The following is a 21904-nucleotide window of genomic DNA, read 5'->3' on the forward strand; positions in this document are numbered from 1 at the left end:
GTGCTTTGCACAAAGATGGCTTGCGGGCGACTGCCTCTCCAACTTTAGTTGAACCAAGTATGGCTACGCCTGGTCCTTGCGAAGGTTAAAACGGAGTCTATTTGACAAACTATCGTTGTGGTTTTGATGCGTAGGTGAGATTGGTTCTTACTTAAGCCCGTAGCAGCCACGTAAAACATGCAACAACAAAGTAGAGGACGTCTAACTTGTTTTTGCAGGGCATGTTGTGATGTGATATGGTCAAGGCATGATGCTGAATTTTATTGTATGAAATGATCATGTTTTGTAACCAAGTTATCGGCAACTGGCAGGAGCCATATGGTTGTCGCTTTATTGTATGCAATGCAATCGCGATGTAATGCTTTACTTTGTTACTAAACGATAGTGATAGTCGTGGAAGCATAAGATTGGCGAGACGACAACGATGCTACGATGGAGATCAAGGTGTCGCGCCGGTGACGATGGTGATCATGACGGTGCTTCGGAGATGGAGATCACAAGCACAAGATGATGATGGCCATATCATATCACTTATATTGATTGCATGTGATGTTTATCTTTTTATGCATCTTATCTTGCTTTGATTGACAGTAGCATTATAAGATGATCTCTCACTAAATTATCAAGAAGTGTTCTCCCTGAGTATGCACCGTTGCCAAAGTTCGTCGTGCCCAGACACCACGTGATGATCGGGTGTGATAAGCTCTACGTCCATCTACAACGGGTGCAAGCCAGTTTTGCACACGCAGAATACTCAGGTTAAACTTGACGAGCCTAGCATATGCAGATATGGCCTCGGAACACGGAGACCGAAAGGTCAAGCGTGAATCATATAGTAGATATGATCAACATAACGATGTTCACCATTGAAAACTACTCCATCTCACGTGATGATCGGTTATGGTTTAGTTGATTTGGATCACGTGATCACTTAGAGGATTAGAGGGATGTCTATCTAAGTGGGAGTTCTTTAGTAATATGATTAATTGAACTTAAAATTTATCATGAACTTAGTCCCTGATAGTATCTTGCTTGTTTATGTTGATTGTAGATAGATGGCTCGTGCTGTTGTTCCGTTAAATTTTAATGCGTTCCTTGAGAAAGCAAAGTTGAAAGATGATGGTAGCAATTACACGGACTGGGTCCGTAACTTGAGGATTATCCTCATTGCTGCACAGAAGAATTACGTCCTGGAAGCACCGCTGGGTGCCAGGCCTGCTGCTGGAGCAACGCCAGATGTTATGAACGTCTGGCAGAGCAAAGCTGATGACTACTCAATAGTTCAGTGTGCCATGCTTTACGGCTTAGAATCGGGACTTCAACGACGTTTTGAACGTCATGGAGCATATGAGATGTTCCAGGAGTTGAAGTTAATATTTCAAGCAAATGCCCGGATTGAGAGATATGAAGTCTCCAATAAGTTCTATAGCTGCAAGATGGAGGAGAACAGTTCTGTCAGTGCGCATATACTCAAAATGTCTGGGTATAATAATCACTTGATTCAATTGGGAGTTAATCTTCCGGATGATTGCGTCATCGACAGAATTCTCCAATCACTGCCACCAAGCTACAAGAGCTTCGTGATGAACTATAATATGCAAGGGATGAACAAGACTATTCCCGAGCTCTTCGCAATGCTGAAAGCTGCGGAGGTAGAAATCAAAAAGGAGCATCAAGTGTTGATGGTTAACAAAACCACTAGTTTCAAGAAAAAGGGCAAAGGAAAGAAGAAAGGGAACTTCAAGAAGAACAGCAAGCAAGTTGCTGCTCAAGATAAGAAACCCAAGTCTGGACCTAAGCCTGAAACTGAGTGCTTCTACTGCAAGCAGACTGGTCACTGGAAGCGGAACTGCCCCAAGTATTTGGCGGATAAGAAGGATGGCAAGGTGAACAAAGGTATATATGATATACATGTTATTGATGTGTACCTTACTAGAGCTCGCATTAGCACCTGGGTATTTGATACTGGTTCTGTTGCTAATATTTGCAACTCGAAACAGGGACTACAGAATAAGCGGGCACTGGCAAAGGACGAGGTGACGATGCGCGTGGGAAACGGTTCCAAAGTCGATGTGATCGCGGTCGGCACGCTACCTCTACATCTACCTTCGGGATTAATATTAGACCTAAATAATTGTTATTTGGTGCCAGCGTTGAGCATGAACATTATATCTGGATCTTGTTTAATGCGAGACGGTTATTCATTTAAATCAGAGAATAATGGTTGTTCTATTTATATGAGTAATATCTTTTATGGTCATGCACCCTTGAAGAGTGGTCTATTCTTACTGAATCTCGATAGTAGTAATACACATATTCATAATGTTGAAACCAAAAGATGCAGAGTTGATAATGAAAGTGCAACTTATTTGTGGCACTATCGTTTAGGTCATATCGGTGTAAAACGCATGAAGAAAACTCCATACTAATGGACTTTTGGAACCACTTGATTATGAATCACTTGGTACTTGCGAACCGTGCCTCATGGGCAAGATGACTAAAACACCGTTCTCCGGTACTATGGAGAGAGCAACAGATTTGTTGGAAATCATACATACCGATGTATGTGGTCCGATGAATATTGAGGCTCGTGGCGGATATCGTTATTTTCTCATCTTCACAGATGATTTGAGCAGATATGGATATACCTACTTAATGAAGCATAAGTCTGAAACATTTGAAAAGTTCAAAGAATTTCAGAGTGAAGTTGAAAATCATCATAACAAGAAAATAAAGTTTCTACGATCTGATCGTGGAGGAGAATATTTGAGTTACGAGTTTGGTGTACATTTGAAAAACTGTGGAATAGTTTCACAACTCACGCCACCCGGAACACCACAGCGCAATGGTGTGTCCGAACGTCGTAATCGTACTTTACTAGATATGGTGCGATCTATGATGTCTCTTACAGATTTACCGCTATCATTTTGGGGTTATGCTTTAGAGACGGCCGCATTCACGTTAAATAGGGCACCATCAAAATCCGTTGAGACGACGCCTTATGAACTATGGTTTGGCAAGAAACCAAAGTTGTCGTTTCTTAAAGTTTGGGGCTGCGATGCTTATGTGAAAAAGCTTCAACCTGATAAGCTCGAACCCAAATCGGAGAAATGTGTATTCATAGGATACCCAAAGGAAACTGTTGAGTACACCTTCTATCACAGATCCGAAGGCAAAACATTCGTTGCTAAGAATGGATCATTTCTAGAGAAGGAGTTTCTCTCGAAAGAAGTGAGTGGGAGGAAAGTAGAACTTGACGAGGTAACTGTACCTGCTCCCTTACTGGAGAGTAGTTCATCACAGAAAACTGTTTCAGTGACACCTACACCGGTTAGTGAGGAAGCCAATGATAATGATCATGAAACTTCAGATCAAGATACTACTGAACCACGTAGATCAACCAGAGTAAGATCCGCGCCAGAGTGGTACGGAAATCCTGTTCTGGAAGTCATGCTACTAGATCATGATGAACCTACGAACTATGAAGAAGCGATGGTGAGCCCAGATTCCGCAAAGTGGCTTGAAGCCATGAAATCTGAGATGGGATCCATGTATGAAGAACAAAGTATGGACTTTGGTTGACTTTCCCGATGATCGGCAAGCAATTGAGAATAAATGGATCTTTAAGAAGAAGACTGACGCTGATGGTAATGTTACTGTCTACAAAGCTCGACTTGTCGCAAAAGGTTTTCGACAAGTTCAAGGGATTGACTACGATGAGACCTTCTCACCCGTAGCGATGCTTAAGTCCGTCCGAATCATGTTAGCAATTGCCGCATTTTATGATTATGAAATTTGGCAGATGGATGTCAAAACTGCATTCCTGAATGGATTTCTGGAAGAAGAGTTGTATATGATGCAACCAGAAGGTTTTGTCGATCCAAAGGGAGCTAACAAAGTGTGCAAGCTCCAGCGATCCATTTATGGACTGGTGCAAGCCTCTCGGAGTTGGAATAAACGTTTTGATAGTGTGATCAAAGCATTTGGTTTTATACAGACTTTTGGAGAAGCCTGTATTTACAAGAAAGTGAGTGGGAGCTCTGTAGCATTTCTGATATTATATGTGGATGACGTATTACTGATTGGAAATGATATAGAATTTCTGGATAGCATAAAGGGATACTTGAATAAAAGTTTTTCAATGAAAGACCTCGGTGAAGCTGCTTACATATTAGGCATTAAGATCTATAGAGATAGATCAAGACGCTTAATTGGACTTTCACAAAGCACATACCTTGACAAAATTTTGAAGAAATTCAAAATGGATCAAGCGAAGAAAGGGTTCTTGCCTGTGTTACAAGGTGTGAAATTGAGTAAGACTCAATGCCCGACCACTGCAGAAGATAGAGAGAATATGAAAGATGTTCCCTATGCATCTGCCATAGGCTCTATCATGTATGCAATGCTGTGTACCAGACCTGATGTGTGCCTTGCTATAAGTTTAGCAGGGAGGTACCAAAGTAATCCAGGAGTGGATCACTGGACAGCGGTCAAGAACATCCTGAAATACCTGAAAAGGACTAAGGATATGTTTCTCGTATATGGAGGTGACAAAGAGCTCACCGTAAAAGGTTACGTTGATGCAAGCTTTGACACTGATCCAGACGATTCTAAATCGCAAACCGGATACGTGTTTACATTAAACGGTGGAGCTGTCAGTTGGTGCAGTTCTAAACAAAGCGTTGTAGCGGGATCTACATGTGAAGCGGAATACATAGCTGCTTCGGAAGCAGCAAAGGAAGGAGTCTGGATGAAGGAGTTCATATCCGATCTAGGTGTCATACCTAGTGCATCGGGTCCAATGAAAATCTTTTGTGACAATACTGGTGCAATTGCCTTAGCAAAGGAATCCAGATTTCACAAAAGGACCAAACACATCAAGAGACGCTTCAACTCCATCCGGGATCTAGTCCAGGTGGGAGACATAGAGATTTGCAAGATACATACGGATCTGAATGTTGCAGACCCGTTGACTAAGCCTCTTCCACGAGCAAAACATGATCAGCACCAAGGCTCCATGGGTGTTAGAATCATTACAGTGTAATCTAGATTATTGACTCTAGTGCAAGTGGGAGACTGAAGGAAATATGCCCTAGAGGCAATAATAAAGTTATTATTTATTTCCTTATAATCATGATAAATGTTTATTATTCATGCTAGAATTGTATTTACCGGAAACATAATACATGTGTGAATACATAGACAAACAGAGTGTCACTAGTATGCCTCTACTTGACTAGCTCGTTAATCAAAGATGGTTATGTTTCCTAACCATGAACAATGAGTTGTTATTTGATTAACGAGGTCACATCATTAGTAGAATGATCTGATTGACATGATCCATTCCATTAGCTTAGCACCCGATCGTTTAGTATGTTGCTATTGCTTTCTTCATGACTTATACATGTTCCTATGACTATGAGATTATGCAACTCCCGTTTACCGGAGGAACACTTTGGGTACTACCAAACGTCACAACGTAACTGGGTGATTATAAAGGAGTACTACAGGTGTCTCCAATGGTCGATGTTGGGTTGGCGTATTTCGAGATTAGGATTTGTCACTCCGATTGTCGGAGAGGTATCTCTGGGCCCTCTCGGTAATACACATCACATAAGCCTTGCAAGCATTACAACTAATATGTTAGTTGTGAGATGATGTATTACGGAACGAGTAAAGAGACTTGCCGATAACGAGATTGAACTAGGTATTGGATACCGACGATCGAATCTCGGGCAAGTAACATACCGATGACAAAAGGAACAACGTATGTTGTTATGCGGTCTGACCGATAAAGATCTTCGTAGAATATGTAGGAGCCAATATGGGCATCCAGGTCCCGCTATTGGTTATTGACCGGAGACGTGTCTCGGTCATGTCTACATTGTTCTCGAACCCGTAGGGTCCGCAGGCTTAAGGTTACGATGACAGTTATATTATGAGTTTATGCATTTTGATGTACCGAAGGTTGTTCGGAGTCCCGGATGTGATCACGGACATGACGAGGAGTCTCGAAATGGTCGAGACATAAAGATTGATATATTGGAAGTCTATGTTTGGACATCGGAAATGTTCCGGGTGAAATCGGGATTTTACCGGGTTACCGGGAGGTTACCGGAACCCCCCGGGAGCCATATGGGCCATCATGGGCCTTAGTGGAAAGGAGAAAGGGGCAGCCCAAGGGGGCTGCGCGCCTCCCCCCTTCCCCTAGTCCTATTAGGACTAGGAGAGGTGGCCGGCCACCCCTCTCCCTCTTTCCCCCTTGGGAATCCTAGTTGGAATAGGATTGGGGGGGGGGGGGAGTCCTACTCCCGGTAGGAGTAGGACTCCTCCTGCGCCACCTCCTCCTGGCCGGCGCCTCCTCCCCCCTTGGCTCCTTTATATACGGAGGCAGGGGCACCTCTAAACACACAAGTTGACACAAGTTGATCCACGTGATCGATTCCTTAGCCGTGTGCGGTGCCCCCTGCCACCATATTCCTCGATAATACTGTAGCGGAGTTTAGGCGAAGCCCTGCTGCTGTAGTTCATCAAGATCGTCACCACGCCGTCGTGCTGACGGAACTCTTCCCCGACACTTTGCTGGATCGGAGTCCGGGGATCGTCATCGAGCTGAACGTGTGCTCGAACTCGGAGGTGCCGTAGTTTCGGTGCTTGATCGGTTGGATCGTGAAGACGTACGACTACTTCCTCTACGTCGTGTCATCGCTTCCGCAGTCGGTCTGCGTAGGGTACGTAGACAATACTCTTCCCCTCGTTGCTATGCATCACATGATCTTGCGTGTGCGTAGGAAATTTTTTGAAATTACTACGAAACCCAACACTTTTGTCATTGTAGGACCTTGACTTGGAGCTTCTATCTTTGCTTCTACTCTTGTAGAACTTGTTGAAGTTCCTCACCATTAAGCTCAATTCTTCATTGAAGTCTTGTTTCTCACTCGATGATGTAGGGGCTTCACATGAGGCTCTATAGGCACCACTTGATTTATTGTGAAGTTCCTCTTTATCCTTAAGTGACATCTCATGAGCAACAATTCTTCCAATCACCTCCGTTGGCTTGAGATCTTTGTAGTTGGGCATCATTTGGATCAATGTGCACACGGTATCATATTTTCCATCCAAGGCTCTTAGAATCTTCTTGATGATGAATCTATCGGTCATCTCTTCACTTCCTAAGCCGGCAATCTCATTTGTGATGAGAGCAAGCCTAGAGTACATCTCAGCGACACCTTCACCATCCTTCATCTTGAACTTGTCAAGTTGGCTTTGAAGTACATCCAACTTGGATTCGTTGACGGAGTCGGTACCTTCGTACATATCAATCAAAGTGTCCCAAATTTCCTTTGCATTCTCAAGGCGGCTGATTTTGTTGAATTCTTCGGGGCACAATCCGTTGAAGAGAATATCACAAGCTTGAGCATTGTATTGAAACATCTTCAACTCATCCGCGGTAGCTTCACGGTTTGGTTCTCTCCCGTCAAAGAAGTCACCTTGCAAACCAACACACACAATAGCCCAAACGGCGGGGTTATGTCCATAAATATGCATTTTCATTTTATGCTTCCAACTAGCAAAGTTAGTACCATCAAAGTAAGGACCTCTACGGTGATAATTTCCCTCGCTAGGCGCCATATCTCCTAGGTTGTGAAACCAAGGCTATGACCACCAAAAGCTATGGAGATCAAAGCAAATGGAGACCAAAGCTCTGATACCACTTGTAGGATCGGAAGTATGTCTAGAGGGGGGGTGATTAGACTACTTGACCAAATAAAAACTTAACCTTTTCCCAATTTTAGTTCTTGGCAGATTTTAGCTAATTTAGGACAAGTCAAGCAATCGTCACATAATTCAAGCAAGCATGCAAAGAGTATATAGGCAGCGGAAAGTAAAGCATGCAACTTGCGAGAATGTAAAGGGAAGGGTTTGGAGAATTCAAACGCAATTGGAGACACGGATGTTTTTCCCGTGGTTCGGATAGGTGGTGCTATCCTACATCCACGTTGATGGAGACTTCAACCGACGAAGGGTAACGGTTGCGCGAGTCCACACATGGCTCCACCCAAGGGTAACGGTTGCGTGAGTCCACACAGGGCTCCACCCACGAAGGGTCCACGAAGAAGCAACCACCCACAAAGGGTCCACGAAGAAGCAACCTTGTCTATCCCACCATGGCCATCGCCCACACAGGACTTGCCTCACTAGCGGTAGATCTTCACGAAGTAGGCGATCTCCTTGCCCTTACAAACTCCTTGGTTCAACTCCACAATCTTGTCGGAGGCTCCCAAGTGACACCTAGCCAATCTAGGAGACACCACTCTCCAAGAAGTAACAAATGGTATGTAGGTAATGAACTCCTTGCTCTTGTGCTTCAAATGATAGTCTCCCCAACACTCAACTCTCTCTCATAGGATTTGGATTTGGTGGAAGGAGGGTTTGAGTGGAAAGCAACTTGGGAAGGCTAGAGATCAAGATTCATATGGTAGGAATGGAATGTCTTGGTCTCAACACATGAGTAGGTGGTTCTTTCTCAGAACATATGAGTTGGAATGGTGTGTGTGTTCTGATGGCTCTCTCATCGAATGAGAAGGAGGTGGAGGGGTATATAAAGCCTCCACACAAAATCCAACCGTTACACAGTTTTCCAATCTCGGTGGGACCGAATCAATAAGCTCGGTCGGACCGAAAATGTAAACCTAGTGACCGTTAGTGAGTTTTGGTGGGACTGACATGCAACTCGGTAGGACCGATATGGTTAGGGTTTGGGCATAACGTAATCTCAGTGAGACCGATTACACAAACTCGGTGAGACCGAATTTGGTAATTAGCTAACCAGAGAGTTGGTCAGGCAAACTCGGTGGGACCGATTTGCTCTTTCGGTGAGACCGAGTGGAACTCGGTGAGACCGAAAAGTAACAAAGGGGAAACACTGAGTTTACATTGCAATCTCGGTGGGACCGATTCGCTCTTTCGGTGGGACCGAAAAGTTACGAAAGGGAAATAGAGAGTTTGCAACCCCATCTCGGTGAAACCGAGATCCCTATCGGTAGGACCGAATTGCTAGGGTTTGGCAGTGGCTAATGACAAGTGAAACTCGGTGGTGCCGGATAGGAAGAATCAGTAGGACCGAGTTTGGCTTAGGGTTTAGGTCATATGTGGATATGGGAAAGTAGTTGAGGGTTTTGGAGCATATCACTAAGCACATGAAGCAAGAGGCTCATTAAGCAACACCTCATCCCTCCTTGATAGTATTGGCTTTTCCTATGGACTCAATGTGATCTTCGATCACTAAAATATAAAATGAAGAGTCTTGAGCTTTTGAGCTTGAGCCAATCCTTTGTCCTTAGCATTTTGAGGGTTCCACTTTCACATCCATGCCATGCCAATCATTGAGCTTTCCTGAAATAATCATCTTGGAATAGCATTAGCTCAATGAGCTATATGTTGTTATGAATTACCAAAACCACCTAGGGATAGTTGCACTTTCACCGTGCATGAAGCCTGGGCTTAGGAAGAAGTCGATCGCCGCGTGGCGGAGGCTCGCTCGTCCTCGAGCGTGAATACGAGACGAGGTTCGGGCTGATCAGGGCCGAGGCTGAGGGCAGGACCACAACCCTTAGGGCCAAACTGGCCGAAGCGACGCGGCATGCGGACTCCTCCGCAGCCGCCCTCAGCGCGGCACAGGCGGAGCTGTCCTCTTCCCGGGTCGAGCAGCTTCTTCTCCAACAGAGGGTTGATAACGCCGAGGCCGTCGCGCAGCGGAATGAGGACGAGATTCGTCGGCGGCGGGTTCTGGAGCGTGAGCATGCCCCCATGCTTCAAACGCTCAGAGAAAGGGCCAACACAACTTTGGGCAACATCTGCGAGGCTGTCGCTAAGGAGCCGCACGAGGTCAACTACACCGGCAACCTCTAGTTTTTCAACGATGTGGTGACGCTTCTGGAGAACCGCTCCGAAAGGTCCCATTGGCTTGTCGAAGGGAGGAGCCGAGCCTTGCTCAGGCGTGCATTCTCCCGCGTCTTCAGCTATCTACTGGGCAGGGACCCCCACTTCGACTTCGACGCTGCCATCACACCCGTGGCCATAGCCGTCCGGGGCGACCTGGCGCGATGGGTGGAGGACAATGTGGACGCCCTCGTCAGGGCCTTTGCGTCTGATGATGATGGCGTGGTCGTGGCCGCCAATGAAGGCGATGTTGTGGATGAGCCTGGCGCTGACAGAGATGCTGGCGGCAGCGGCGGCAATGTCAACGACGCCAGTGATGCCTCCGAGGATGCCCAAGAAGACGCGGTGAGTGATATGTCCGACTGACCGCATGTCACCGCTGTTTAACCTGCACGAAGAAGGTTCGGGCTTGGCCCTAAAGAATGTAAGAGCATTTTGGGAGGGGAAGCCCATCATGTAAAGGTTTGCAATTAGTACCCTGGTAAGTATAATGTTGCGCGTGAACTTAGCCGTTGGCCCAGTGATGGGTCAGCTGACTTGTGTACCTTCTGACCCCGACGAGTCCCGAGTGGGCCTGCGGGGGCCGCCGCACCTCGGGTGTCTTCTGATTAACTTGTAGATTCCGCGATGAAAACCTTCGGAACGGGTGCGGTAGCAGCGGTCCTTGTTGTAAACGTGCCTGGCCCAGCCCGGCTGGCGAGGGGGGCAGCCAATGCTAACTTTGGACGCAAAGCCGAAACCAGAACGCGAGAGATTGCTCGAACGAGACTAAACACCCCTTCCCCCAAACACAAGCAAGCATCGAGCTCAAATCCAACTTAAATCCAAATCAAAGAACTTTGTCAGCAAGGAAAGGCAAAAGCAAAAGGCCGTGTCCGGCACCTAGTCTAGTCTTCGACGTCTTCTCACCAGCATGGAGCTAAGTGCTGCCACTGGGCGTGGGCAGGAGCCCCCGAGGCCCAAGGGCGGCTCTTCGAAGACTCCGGGGCGTGTACAGCCCCACTCATTATTACGTGAGAGTGTCACGGGTGGCGAGCTTCACAGGCACTGGGCCTTCTTCACAGGTACCGGCCTTGCTTCATATCGCCAGACGAGGGCCCTACCTTGCCCCTCACTCTGCCGCCATCGACGGTGACTGGAAACCAAGGACGACGCCAATGGGGCTGAGCGGTCTCCAGTGGTTCCCCCGACGACCACGGGTCCCCTGCCGGGGGTAGGCCCTGGGGCACCTCCCCGGCAGGGGGGCCTACCTCCTGAGAACACCTTGCTCCGACTGCCGCGGGGACGAACCCGAATCTCGGCCCCTCTCCTGCAGCTCCCTACGCCCTCCTCCTGAGGGGTATGAGGCTGCAGAATTGGGGCAGCCACCTGCTGCAGCGACCTATATCTCCTGTGACCCATGGTTAGCATAAGCTTGCTCCTAAGGGATGAGTGGTACCCGATAGTTGCCGCTGCCGGTGCGGTTGTCGAGGCTCTCCTGGGGTTCCAGAAAGAGCTCAACTCCTGGCGTCTCTTCACCCTAGCCTAGCCTGAGGAATGAGCCATGATATTCTTAAAGTGTGCACCCCTGATCCACTATGCGGGGCACATAATCTTCTGGGGCCACCACCCCATGCGCCTCGCCGTAGCGCCCCGGATGCCACGCAGCCTGGCTTGGAGTGCCATCTTGGGGGTGACGGCGCGGCTGTCCACCGGAGCCGAAGGCCGCGGTGTGCACCCCTTCGCTAGCCTAAGAAGAGGCCGGCGTGACTTGTCGCCCGGTGCCGGCAGAGGTGTTGACGCTGAACGGGCCCTAGAGTCCGCTGGAAGTTGCGTGCGCGCGCACGCCACCGGCATACTGCCCGCCTGGGGTCTGGGGTGGCAGCTGGACGTAGAAAGGAGGTGCTCCCGAGGCGGCGGCGTCCAGGAGCTCGGCTACTCGCTCCAGCAACACCGTCGCGGCCGCCCTCCAGCAGCCAGCACCGTAGCAGCTCTCGGGCCACCGTGAGCGCGGCCCTGGAGTTCGCTTGCTCCCGTCGGGTGTACGGCGCCGTGGCCGCGGCGTGGTTCGAGGCCCTTGCTGCGGCCCGCACCTGCCGTGGTGTGAGGGCAGGCGGCGTCTGGCCGCGTTGCCCATGCCCCGCAGCGCCCTGCGGAGCGCGGGCTGCCTGAGGCGCAAGGTTGAGGTCGCCCTGGGTCGGTGACACGACATGGGCGGGCCACGCTTCCCAGCGGTCGGTGTTGGCAGCCGGGTCGCTTGACATCTGAACGGCGAGGCAACGGAACACGATGCGGAGGAAGAAGGATTCTGGCGCACCCCTACCTGGCGCGCCAAATGTCGGATTTTGCGTTCCGGCAGACCCTTGAGGTTCGAACACTGGGGTGCGCACGGAGATCTCTCCCCTGCCGATCTACGTCCAATCTCCTCATGTGATCTAAGCTGCAAACAACGAACAACACAAGGGATACGAGGTTTATACTGGTTCGGGCCACCGTTGTGGTGTAATACCTTACTCTAGTGTGTGGTGTGGTGGATTGCCTCAGGGGCTGATGATGAACAGTACAAGGGAAGAACAGCCTCGCGAGAGGTGTTCTTGAGCTGGTGCGATGAACTACTTGGATGAGTTCAGTCGCCTCTCTCTCTCTCTCTCTCTCTCTCTCTCTCTGCTAGGGCTCTATCAGATCTCTAGATGTCTCTGCCCTCCTCCTCTCTGTGGTGGCTAGCTCTCTTTATAGGGGCCCTGGTCCTCTCCCCAAATAATAAGCGGGAAGGGCGCCAACAATTGGCCATTTTGAAGGGGAATATCTAGTACAAGTTATCCTGACCAAAGGTGGTCTTCGGCTGCCAAAAGTACTGGTGATGACGCCGTCTTGGGCTCCACGGTGACCTCCGTCTTGCCGCTCTGCTGGTCTTGGTCTTGTTGCATCGGAATGGCAACATTTGCCCGATGCCTTGGCCTGTGCTTGCCCCCTTTGCACCAAAGGGGAAACAAGGACACTACGTAGGCCGGCGCCCGCCTGGTCTCGATCGTCATGGCTTGCATCATAGGCTCCTTGCGAGGTATCCCTGCCTTGATCTCTCCGCCTCCTCGCGAGCCTGCCCGATGAGGCTGCCTCTAAGGAAGCTTTCTGTCGTTCGCCCCGCGAGGCTTGGCCCCTCGTGAGGGTCTTGAGCTTGAGCTGATGAAGATGGGCTGCACTGGGCCCCCACTTGAGCCACGCCGCAGGCCGCAGGCAGGCAAGTCTGGGGACCCCCGTTCCCAGAACGCCGACAAATATTCTTATTATTGGGGATGTGCATATCCCCGTTGAGGTAACATAGTGTCATTCGAAATTTCTCCGGTTCCATGTTATTCGGAGTGAGTGATTAACAAGACTTGATCAACCTTGCTAGTGGATTCCTTTTGGTGAGCATGAGATTGATGAAACTAGAAGGCACAACTCTCTGTACTCTCTTTCTACTTTCTGTTATTTATATTAAATAAAATAAAAATAAGTATTTTCCGTCTGTTATCTGAATTATCCGTGCAATATAAAAATACCTCGAAAATAAAAGTTCTCCAAATGCCCTGAAATTTAAATATGATTTTTTCTGGAATATTTGAGAATATTTGGCATTGAGAACACAACAGGAGGGGCATCCACCTGGCCACAAGGGTGGAGGGCACGCCCAACCCCCTGGGCGTGCCCCCCTGCCTCGTGGGCCCACGGTGGCCCTCCTCCACTTATTCCTGCACCCACACACTCCTTCGTCCTCCCATAAACACGAATATCCAGCTCAAGCACGAGTTCAAGCTCATTTTGCTGCCATTTTCGATCTCCTTGCTCAAAGCACCTCTCACAAAACTGCTTGGGGAGATTGTTCCTTGGTATGTGACTCCTCCATTGGTCCAATTAGTTTTTTGTTCTAGTGCTTTATTCATTGCAGATTTTTGCTGCCTAGGTGACCATGTTCTTGAGCTTGTATGTCAAATTTATATGGTCAAAAGTAATTCTAATGCATGATACAGGCTCTAGGCACTTGTAGGAGTTGTTGCTATCAATTTTGTTGAGCTTGGTTCACATTTGTTTGAAGTTACTAAAAATTTCAGAAATTTTCAGAAAATAATGAAGAGATTTTTGAGGGGCTCATCGAGCCGAAGCTCGAAGGAAAAGAAAAATGAAAAAGCAAGGAGGCCCAAATATAATCTGACTCGCACCATGGAGGTTCGGCCGTGTGAATGTCCTTTCGATGATTTCCTGAGAGTAGCCGAGATTTATGATGATTTTTATGAATTGGCTGAGAATGCAGGCCTCACCGCCTTCCTCCACGACCAACACGACCAATATCTCTTACTCACCAATATCTTTGTGCAAAACTTTCATTTCCATTCTAGGAGCTCACCACCTACGGTAGAGTTTTATTTATATGTTGAGCATAAGGAGATGCCACTTTATGATTTTTGTCGGGTTTGTTTGGTCCCTTTCAAGGGCACGACAGAGGAACCACATCGCGGTGATGTGGATGGGTTTATTGATACCATCACTGTAGGGGAAACGAGGAAGGTTTCCTATGCACGAATCACTAGCATACATTTTCCTGTTTTACGCTACTTTGCAATATTTGCTAGTCGTTGCTTAATTGGTCATGGAAACTGTGGAAACCTTAGTGTTCCTGATATTATTATTTTGTTCCACGGATTATTCAGTGATAACTCTGTTAGTATGGGCGGTATTATTGCTAAACGGTTAAGTCTGAACCGTACAAAGGGCCCCATCTTTGGAGGCATCTATGCTTCATGCCTAGCTGCACATTTTAACATACCTACTAGGCATTATGAGAAGGAAGAAAAATTGATGCCTCGTGTTTATTTAGATTATAAGAGTATGGTGGCACACGATTTTATTGTTAAGAATAGGGAAGGGGAGCTTAAATACAAATTGTTCTTTCATAAACATCATCCTAAGACTATTACCCTGCCTGCTCCCTCCTTGTTTGATTTATCTTCAGGCCAGTACCTTGTTTCGTTAAAGGCTATTCACACCTACCAGAACCCTACATCAGCCACAGAGCCAGAGTTGGAACCACAAGTTGATCCTCCACGACAGTCTAATTACCATTGGGATCCGAAGATGATTGCCAACCAGTGGCAATCAGAGTCTTCTTCATCGCAGTACGACCCCAACTATTACTATGGATATCCGCCAGGCCAGCCGTGGCCATAGACCAACTTAGGCCAAAAACCTAAGCTTGGGGGAGTACGTATTTCCCACCGACATTACATTCATGTTCACACACACTCATTGCTAGATGTCGGTGCTCATACTTTTTCATTGTAATATCCATGCTAGTTTTATTTCCTTTTTATGCTTTCTTCTTGTGTGTTTGATAAACCTTAAGAAAAACCAAAAAATTAGTTGTAGCTTTTAGCTAGTTTTAATTCCCATGCTTGTAGTAGTAATTAAAAAGAAGACCCAAAAAGATTTCATGTTCTTCTTTTCCTTGTTGGGAGCTTTCCCGTGTAAATAGTTTTATTTTTTTTCTTTTCTTTGGGGGTCGATAGGAGAAGACTGTGATTAAATTGTTGAAGTAGCTCTTATATGCATTATTGTTGATCTGACAAAAGAGCCCATATTACCTTGTCATTATTGTTGATCTGACAAAAGAGCCCATATTGCCTTGTCTTCACCTGTTTATTGAATGCTTGCAGATTCCGGCTTAGTCCAATGCACGTGCACTATTATTATTATCCACATCGTTCGGTCGCGCAAGTGAAAGGCAATTATGATGATATATGATGGACTGACTGAGATGAGAAAAGTTGGTATGAACTGGACCTCTCTTGTTTTTGTAAATATGATTAGTTCATCGTTCTTGATTCAGCCTATTATGAATAAGCATGTTTGCAATGACAACTAGAGATCATAGTTTCTTGTGCCATGCTTGATTAGCTAGGAGCTTATAATGGTTTACCTTGCATGCCAACATGCTATTAAAATGGTTGTGATGTGGTATGATAGGGTGGTATCCTCCTCTGAATGATTTAAGTGACTTGACTTGGCGCATGTACACGCATGTAGTTGAAACAAAATCAACATAGCCTTCACGATATTTATGTTCATGGTGGATTATATCCTACTCATGCTTGCCTTCGGTGTTGATTAATTTTAATGCATGTTCATGACTATTGTCGCTCTCTAGCTGGTCGCTTCCCAGTTTTTTGCTAGCCTTCACCTGTACTAAGCAGGAATACTGCTTGTGCATCCAACTCCATAAACCCCAAAGTTATTCCATATGAGTCCACCATACCTACCTATATACGGTATCTACCTGCCGTTCCAAGTAAATTTGTATGTGCCAAATTCTAAACCTTCAAATAAATATCCTATTTTGTATGCTCGAATAGCTCATTGATCAACTAGGGTTGTCCGTATCTTCCATGTTAGGCGGGTTATTCTCAAGAGGAGTGGACTCCGCTCCTCACTCACGAGAAAATGGCTGGTCACCGGGATGCCCAGTCCCATGGTTTATGCAAACTAAATTAAAATAATTGCAAATAAAACTCCCCCTGGGACTCTTGTTAGCTGGAGGCACTAGTTGTTTCGAGCATGCCATGGATTGATGCTTGTTGGTGGAGGTGGAGTATAAACTTTACCATTCTGTTTGGGAACCACCTATAATGTGTATAACATGGAAGATATCGCCATCTCTTGGTTGTTATGTTGACATTGAAAGTATACCGCTCAAAATATTATTCACCTCTATTTCAAAACCGAGCTCTAGCACCTCTACAAATCCCTGCTTCCCTATGCGAAGGGCCTATCTATTTACTTTTATGTTGAGTCATCATACTCTTATTAAAAAGCACCAGTTGGAGAGCACCGCTTTCATTTGCATTCATTACTATTAGTTTACATTGAGTATGACTTGACTGGATCTCTTTTACCATGAATTACAATGTCTAGTCAGTCCTTGATCTTTAAAGGTGCTCTGCATTTATGTTTTGCGGTATCAGAAAGGGATAGCGAGATACCATCTTGTTATATCATATTATGACTGTTTTGAGAAAGTGTTGTCATCCGAGATTTATTATTATTGCTCGCTAGTTGATTATGCCATTGATATGAGTAAACATGAGACCTATGCGTTATTGTGAATATGGTTAGTTCATAATCTTTGCTGAAAACTTGAATGCTGGCTTTACATATTTACAACAACAAGAGCAAACAGAGTTTGTAAAAGTTTTTCTTTATCACTTTTAGTTTGTCTACTGAATTGCTTGAGGACAAGCAAAGGTTTAAGTTTGGGGGAGTTGATATGTCTCTGTCGTATCTACTTTTCCAAACACTTTTGCCCTTGTTTTGGACTCTAACTTGCATGATTTGAATGGAACTAACCTGGACTGACGCTGTTTTCAGCAGAGTTACCATGGTGTTATTTATGTGCAGAAACAAAAGTTCTCGGAATGACCTGAAACTTCACGGAACATCTTTTCGGAAATAATAAAAAATCCATGCAAAAGATGAAGACCAGGGGCCTACACCATAGCCACGATGGTGGGGGTCGCGCCCCCTACCTCGTGGGCCCCATGGAGCTCCTCCGACCTCGACTCCAACTCTATATATTTGCTTTCGGGGCGAAAAATAAAGGAGAAGGATTCATCGCGTTTTACGATACGGAGCTGCCGCCAAGCCCTAAAACCTCTTGGGAGGGCTGATCTGGAGTCCGTTCGGGGCTCCGGAGAGGGGAATCCATCGCCATCGTCATCATCAACCGTCCTCCATCACCAATTTCATGATGCTCACCGGCGTGCGTGAGTAATTCCATCGTAGGCTTGCTGGACGGTGATGGGTTGGATGAGATTTATCATGTAATCGAGTTAGTTTTGTTAGGGTTTGATCCCTAGTATCCACTATGTTCTGAGATTGATGTTGCTATGACTTTGCTATGCTTAATGCTTGTCACTAGGGCCCGAGTGCCATGATTTTAGATCTGAACCTATTATGTTTTCATCAATATATGAGAGTTCTTGATCCTATCCTGCAAGTCTATAGTCACCTATTATGTGTTATGATCTGTTAACCCCAAAGTGACAATAATCGGGATACTTACTAGTGATGACCGTAGTTTGAGGAGTTCATGTATTCACTATGTGTTAATGCTTTGGTCCAGTACTCTATTAAAAGGAGGCCTTAATATCCCTTAGTTTCCATTAGGACCCCGCTGCCACGGGAGGGTAGGACAAAAGATGGCATGCAAGTTCTTTTCCATAAGCACGTATGACTATATTCGGAATACATGCGTACATTACATAGATGAATTGGAGCTAGTTCTGTGTCACCCTAGGTTATGACTGTTACATGATGAACCGCATCCGGCATAATTCTCTATCACCGATCCATTGCCTACGAGCTTTCCATATATTGTTCTTCGCTTATTTATTTTCCGTTGCTATTGCTATCATCACTACTAAATACCAAAAACATTACTTTTGCTATCATTACCTTTTGCTACCGTTACCACTACTAACATATTATTTTGCTACTATATACTTTGCTGCAGATATTAAGTTTCCAGGTGTGGTTGAATTGATAACTCAGCCGTTAATACTTGAGAATATTCTTTGGCTCCCCTTGTGTCGAATCAATAAATTTGGGTTAATACTCTACCCTCGAAAACTATTGCGATCCTATATACTTGTGGGTTATCAGCAAGGCTTTGTCAACTTATAATCAACACACGGTTCTAGCAGCAGTGGCCGTTGGATGTCCATCCAACGGATGCCGTGCTTCTTCTTCAATCTTGGATATTCTAGCTTCACCCACCGAAGAAATGATTCCTCCCCCTGACATCTGGGGCTCACCATTTCGGAAGCTGGCCTCTAGGCGTACTAAGTTGACGTGTACCAAGGGCTTTGTCAACTTAGTCAATATAAATGATTCTAGCTGCAGTGACCGTACGACGTCCATCCAACGGCTGTCGTGCTTCTTCAACCTCTGGTCTTCTTGCTCCAGCTGCCCAAAGCAGCGCCGGTCGTGCCGCTTGCTCCTGCCTCCCGTGGTCGGTTGTGCCGCTGCACATGCCTCACTGCGCCCTACTACTCCCACTGCTGGCTAGGGCGTCCCTCCACTCACCCACACCCCCTGTTATTCTGTGGCAATGGCAGCCTCACACCGCAGCTGAACCAGTGAACCCTCGTACTCCTCTCTGCGTGGGCATCCACTACCGCGTCTTCCCCGGCTCTGCGTCGTCCCCTTCCTAGGCCTCGCTGTCGTCCACCGCCCTGGTGCTCTCGGCGCGACATGGTCAACGTGGTCAAGGAATGACTTCCATCAGAAGAGTATTGTATATGGAGAGGCCGACAGCTGGGTCCATGGCAGCCGCAAGGAAGTGCCTCCTTATTACGCACAAAATAATTATTCCTCCACCTGACAGCAGGGACCCACCAGACGGGCCACCGTATTTGGTGAAAAAATGTTTCCCCCTGACTGCTCGGACCCACCAGACGGGCCAACGTATTTCGCGAAAAAACGTTCCCCCCGCTGTCAGCTCAGACCCACCGGATGTGCCTCCTTATTACGGACAAAAAAAATTAATACTCCCCCTGCTAGTTGGGACCCACCTTGGTGGGAGGCTGACTTGTGGGCCTACTAAGTTGACGGGGACGGAGTGCTTTGTCAACTTAGTCAATATGAACGATTCTACCTTTAATGACCGTACGATGTCCATCCAACGGCCGTAGTGCTTCTTCAACCTTTGGTCTTCTTGCTCCAGCCGCCCAAAGCAGCGCCGGTCGTGCCGCATGCTCCTGCCTCCCGTGGCCGGCTGTGCTACCGCAGAGGCCTCACCGCCCCCTACTATTCCCACCGCTGGCCAGGCCCTGCAGCGACGACAGCCTTACACCGCAGCCAAACCAGTGAACCCTCGTACTCCTCTCCGCGCAGGCTTCCACTGCCGCGTCTTCCCCGGCTCCGCGTCGTCCCCTTCCTAGGCCTCGCCGTTGTCCACCACCCTGGTGCTCTCGGCGAGGCGTGGTCAACATGGTCAAGGAACGACTTCCATCGGAAGAGTACTGTACATGGAGAGGCTGACAGCTGGGTCCACGGCGGCCGCAAGGAAGTGCCTCCTTATTACATGCAAAATAATTATTCCTCCACCTGACAGCAAGGACCCACCGGACGGGCCACCGTATTTCGTGAAAAAAAAACGTTTCCCCCTGACTGCTAGGACCCACCGGATGGGCCAACGTATTTCGCGAAAAAACATTCCCCCCGCTGTCAGCTCGGACTCACCGGATGTGCCTCCTTATTACGCACAAAAAAAAATGAATACCCCCCTGCTAGTTGGGACCCACCTTGGTGGGAGGCTGACTTGTGGGCCTACTTTATTTCACAAAAAAAAACATTTCCCCCTGACTGCTGAGACCTACCAGCTACATGTTCGCACGCAAGGAAGTGCATCCGGGAAAAAAATGATTCGCCCCCTGACTGCTGGGACCCACCAACTACATCTTCGCAGGCGAGGAAGTGCCTGACAGTCGGGACCCACCTGGTCGAAGCGAACGTAGCGTTGTTATTCTGGTCGCGAACGTGTATGTACATATTGGTCAATGTATAGGCCCGCGTGTGTCGTAGTAGAGGCCTGCACGTAGCATGTACACGTACGTCCATCGGCCAGTGTGCAAGAAAGAAAATATGGCCACATACGTACATACGGGCAGGGTCTCGAACGCCTACTCGCGCATATGTACGGCCAGGACTTGTGTACATGGCTGGGTCAGAACAGAGAAACAGCGTCATCATCGTGTTCATGGGGAGCCAACCGGCTGGGTCGGAACGGAATGTGTTGTCGTGTTCATCGGGAGGGCTTGGACAGAACAACCGATGGAAACGAGGCCTGGCGTACCGCAGAACGGAGGAAACAACCTTGTGGTCGACCGACCATGGTCGAAACGGGATACTGTTCATCGGGAGGGGTCTGGCGTACAGCAAAATGGAGGAAACGGACCTCCTACGGTCGAAATGGGGGGCTGTTGATCGGGAGGGGTGTGGCATACCACAAAACAAAGGAAACAGACTTGTGTTGTAGAGCTACGGTCGAAACGGGGGTCCTGTTTATCGGGAGGGGTGTGGCGTACCGCAAAACGGGACTCCATGGGATACTGTTCATCTCCATTGCCAAGCCCCTCAAGCCTCCACAGGCTACTGTTCATCCACCCTCGACCTCCTCCAGCCTCCATCTGCGACTGTTCATCCACGGGCTCTTGTTCATCCAGCCTCCACCGCACGCTACTCCACCGGCTACTGTTCAACCAGCCCTCTCCACGTGCTCCTGTTCAACCACCCCTCCACGGGCTACTGTTCATCTAGCCCTCCGTCTACTATTCATCCAGCCCTCCATGGGGTGGTCCTGTTCATCCTTCCCTCCACAGGGTCCTGTTCATCCAGCCCCAACCGACTCGATTGATCGGGGCCCTGTTCATCCAGAGGCAACACCACGGGGTCCTGTTCATCCACCCCATAGGGAACTGTTCATCCAAACCCCCCCAGCAACACTCACTGTTCATCCAGAGGCAGCATCGATCGGCTTCAGTTAGCAGCAGTAGCGAAGGAATCGCTCGATCGGGTTCAGTTAACAGCTATCAATCGATCTCTCGGGTTTAGTAATGCGTAGCCTGCAGTGCAATCGCTCGGGTTCACTTAGAGCCCAATGCCTCGCTCGGGTTCAGTTAGAGCCCAACGCCTCGCACGCACCACTACAAAAAAAAGACACATCCGTGACATTTTGGGCCGAACGAAATTTTTGCTGTCATACATATGACACTTCTATGACGATAATTGTGACAAAACCCGGTATCATCATAGATGTGGTGGGCTCCTACTTCTATGACAAAAAATCATGACAGAAAATGGGCTTTTCATCCTGGGCGGGCCGGAGACACAGCTGCGTGACATTCTTTGGGCCGTCCATGACGGAAAAAACCGTGGTAGAAGCGAGGGGGGG

The sequence above is a fragment of the Triticum aestivum genome, chromosome 1A (genome assembly GCF_018294505.1).
Source record: "Triticum aestivum cultivar Chinese Spring chromosome 1A, IWGSC CS RefSeq v2.1, whole genome shotgun sequence".
Classification (NCBI taxonomy): domain Eukaryota; kingdom Viridiplantae; phylum Streptophyta; class Magnoliopsida; order Poales; family Poaceae; genus Triticum; species Triticum aestivum.